General features: G+C 26.8%; 1 protein-coding gene across 2 annotated transcripts in view; it reads left to right on the top strand.

Moving 5' to 3' along the window:
- Positions 1-485: 485 nt before the first annotated feature.
- LOC107453385 (calcitonin gene-related peptide type 1 receptor) overlaps positions 486-3,809 on the top strand; it is a 411,922-nt gene continuing 408,598 nt past the window's right edge. For both annotated transcript variants that reach the window (XM_071177833.2, XM_087157756.1), the window contains exon 1: positions 486-809. The gene's annotated coding sequence lies outside the window, so the exon portion shown is untranslated. The remainder of the gene's footprint in view (positions 810-3,809) is intronic.

The following is a 3,809-nucleotide window of genomic DNA, read 5'->3' as shown; positions in this document are numbered from 1 at the left end:
ACACTGGCTTACGCCAACAACAACAATAATTCTTACAACCAGTAACCTCATGAATATAACCTATTTTTCTCAACCCACTTCGAATATTTAAGAGTAGATTTTTAAATCATATTCATTGTTCAGTAACATGGGAAAAAAAACTTAAAATTTAATCATAAAGAAAGCAACTATAAGATCTTCTTTCGAGAAATAAAACAAGGAATTCGTTTCGCAGATAAAATTAAGTAACTTCCCTTTAAATAAAAAGTAACACCTCCTCTAACTTCATATATTTCTGAAGTCATGGCTAGTATTAAAGTGATCCCACCTTTCCGTCCGTAACCTCATGAATATAACCCATTTATCACAGCCCACTTCGCTTAGAAAATCACCGACCGACCCCCTCCAACCAGTTGCTCCATGATCGTTTGCCACCCTTCCATCGCCCGCGCCTGCTCCCTACAATGTCACGTGAAAAGCCGGAGATTCCAGACACCCGCTGCTTCTTCAGTGTTGCTTTTGAGTTCTAGTGGAGAGGCGGTCTTTCTACTTTTTCTTGTCTTTCTTTAATAATGAAAAAAGAGATAAATTAATTGCCGTTCATAAAGTGTGAGAAAGAGATGTTATAGAAATTTGGAAGAGGAGTTGAAAAAATTGTTTTGATTTTTTTTTGTTCTTTTTTTTTCGTTTTAGTTGTGTTGTGAAAAGATTGTTTTATTTTGTTGCCTTTTGATTGGCTTTGGGATTAAAAAAAACTTTTTTTGTTTGTTTTTTTGGTGATTTTTGAATTTGTAATTCGACAAGTGCTGAGATCTGTATAGGAATTGAAAGTGAGTAGTTTTCTTGTTTTGATTAGAAATGCTTTTTTTTAAAATTTCTTTCATGGTAGTGTTATAATTTTTGTGATAATGCCTCAAATATTTTATCTTATTCGTAATGACATGATAATTATTTGTTTTTGTAGCTATTAATATTTTTTTTCAAATTTTCAATTAAGAAAATAGTTTAAACGGAAATGCTATAAAGCAGATGATTTTAAAATAGTAAAGGGGAAATGTGGTTGTAAGTTTGCTTCGTAGAATAATTTATGTTAAAATAAATAAATTCTCTTTAATAAGTGTGTTTTCTAACCAAATGCTATTGTTTAGCAAAATAATTTACGAAAATCTGAGATCAAAATTAAGTAAATGGAACAATTTAGAACTTTAACTTTGAATAAGCTGCTCATTTTCTTCAAAAGATCACAAAATATTTGGAATACCTCTTCTAAAATAATTTATCTTCCGTAATTTAACTTTGTGCATTTATTTTATAAAATGTTTTAATCTGTTAAAAACAATCTAAACTCCTTAGACAGTTTTCCAAAACCATGGTTCTTTCAAAATAGATTTATTTGATTTTATTAAAGGATTTAAAAAATGCAAAGAACTAAACAAGCATTGCTTTAAAGCTCGAATTAAATTAAACATATATAGTTTGCATTTCCCCCTAATTTTATTGCAAGTTTAACAAATTATTTAATTCCGAATATAATTATTTTAAGATTCTTGATTTAGAGTCAAATATTTTAATAAATTCCTAATTGAAAATTGACAATAAGAAACAAATATACTCTATGATTTCAATATAATACAATAATTACAAAATATATATTAATCGTTGAATTTTTAGTTTAATAAAAATTAAAAACAAAGATCGCGTAAAATGAATGCTAGTAGAGCTGGCTAGTGATCTATTTTTAGAACTAAGTGAATTAAAGCCTTGGAAATTTTAACATTTTAGACAAACTGAGGTAACGTTGCTTTTTATCGTTATTTTTCGTTACATAAAATTAGCAATCGAATATGTTAATGAGAAATTTCGACAAAATAAGAGTTTGAAATTCAGGTTCATGAAATTGTTTTATCAAATACTTATGACGTATTTTATGCCATAATTTCTTTGATTTATTTGTTATTTATTGACTGCAATGTGTATAGGATTACAGTTCCGAGAAAACGTTTTTCTTATTTATATTTTTGAATTTCTCGGTTTCTTGACTGAATTAAGAATTTAAAAGAGATATACGCAGATTGAATAGTTGAGAGGTTTAACCAATTTTAAGTTTCTAATTTTAAAATTTTAATTTCCTTTTTTGTGTAATATATGATGAATAAAGTGTCTCTGACTTTTTTTAACGTTTTTATTAGGACCGAAAATATTATTCAGAAATTGATAAAAATAAGAGTTATAAAAAATTTTTTTTTAATAAAATGTTTATGAAAAATCTATTTTCCGAGATATATTCTTCACAACACTGTAATTTTTTTTCAATATAATACGTAATGAATTGTATTGTCTAGTAAACAATTTTCTAATTTATTTATTTATTATCATTATTTTTTTTTTGAATTGCACAACTTTTTGATTCAGCTTATTGACGCTTTTGAAAATAAGTTTGTCGTAAATTGAATTTTGAAATGTCGTTAGTCAATTTTTTGATTTTAATGTTAATAAAAAATTTAATAATTTTTCTTTGTAATGTAAAAAAAGTGCTTCGTAATATTAAATTGCTCCCAGATTAAGATAAATAAAACATTTATAGAAGTATATACCAAAGTATATCGCTCATGGGCTGCAATAGCGGCACAACTCAAAAAATCAAGTTTTGAGATAAGTGGGTTTAAAAGTTTCATTGCTAAGCAAAATGCATAAGAAATGCTTTAGTTTGCTCAAACGAAGATTACCTTCAAGTTGAATTATGAGTTGTGCTAGTACTGTTGCTGAAAGAATGTGTATTTTCATATTTACACCTGTTTTGATTCCAAAACGCTTGTTTTTTGAGTTGTGCCAGTATTGCAGCCCATGAGCGATACAGTTATACCACGTTTTACATAATTTATTTTGTCCATAATATTTTATAAAGTCAAAAAAATCTGACATTACTTTTTATTTGTGTATTTCAAGTCATTAAATACTTGAGGCTTCCAAAAATTATTAAAGTTTCTTATACATATTTTGCATTAAGAAAAGAAAAAAAAACAATACTCTATTTGAAATTACTGACTCCAACCAATGACTTTAGGTCGAAAACTTTTATCTCAATCGTATAGCAACTAAGCTTGGATTTTTACTCCAGTAACATCTAATAAGAAAAAAGCACAAAATCTTGTTATTTTAATAATTTACTTAAAAACAATGAATTGATTAAAAAAAACACCTCAGATATATTAAATGTTCCTTAATAGAATTTAAATTTGAAAACATGACTTTTTCCTATTTCATTTAAGAATTTCTCATTTAACGAATTCTGATTGAGAATTCCATTGATTATAATTTTTGAAAATTGTAATTTATTAATAATTTTTTTTTAATTCGTGGTGCAATAATTAACGAGTTAGGATTGTTGCATGGGAAAAAAAAACTCTTGACCAGAAATTAAGCACTACTCATTAAACAGAAAAGACATTTTGTCGTTGACGTCTGCATAATTGTGAATAGAAAATCACTTTCAAATTGGTAGTTCATGATTTTCGAATAAGTGATGCAAAACTCAATCTCCTAGCAATAGAATATAATTTGTTACATTGCAATAACAGTTTGAATTATTGCCATAATGACTTGACAGTTGAATATAACTGTTTGAATAGTTGCCATAACAAATTGACAGTTGAATACTAAATAGTTGCTATAAGAAACTGAAAAAAGAATATTAATAGTTAAAGCAGTTGCCATGACGGATTGACAGTTGAATATAACAGTTTAAAAGTTGCTTGATTTTTCGTCATTTTCTAAAATCAAAATCTTAACTTTTTTCAGAGTTTCGGTAAAAATTTATTTCTTTTGTAAGA

The sequence above is a fragment of the Parasteatoda tepidariorum genome, chromosome 2 (assembly GCF_982258835.1).
Source record: "Parasteatoda tepidariorum strain Cologne lab strain chromosome 2, Ptep-v5.0, whole genome shotgun sequence".
Lineage (NCBI taxonomy): Eukaryota > Metazoa > Arthropoda > Arachnida > Araneae > Theridiidae > Parasteatoda > Parasteatoda tepidariorum.
This window is presented reverse-complemented; position numbering and strand designations above follow the sequence as displayed.